Source organism: Etheostoma spectabile, chromosome 20, assembly GCF_008692095.1.
Source record: "Etheostoma spectabile isolate EspeVRDwgs_2016 chromosome 20, UIUC_Espe_1.0, whole genome shotgun sequence".
NCBI lineage: Eukaryota > Metazoa > Chordata > Actinopteri > Perciformes > Percidae > Etheostoma > Etheostoma spectabile.
In genome coordinates, this window is record NC_045752.1 from 16,519,449 (window position 1) to 16,519,718 (window position 270).

Consider the following 270-nt stretch of genomic DNA (forward strand, 5'->3'; position numbering starts at 1 on the left):
GTTCAATTGGATTCAGGTCTGGGCCATTCCAAAATGTCAATCTTCTTTTGGTGAAGTTATGCTTTTGTGGATTTTGATGTGTGCTTTGGGTCGTTGTCATGCTGAAAGGGGAACTTCCTCTTCATCTTTCTAACGGAAGCCAGAAGGTTTTGTGACAAAATTGCCTGGTATTTGGAACTGTTCATAGGGGCGGCTGTGGCTCAGTGGTAGAGCGGTTGCCTGCCAATTGGAAGGTTCGTGGTTCGATCCCTTGCCCTGCAGTCCCATGTT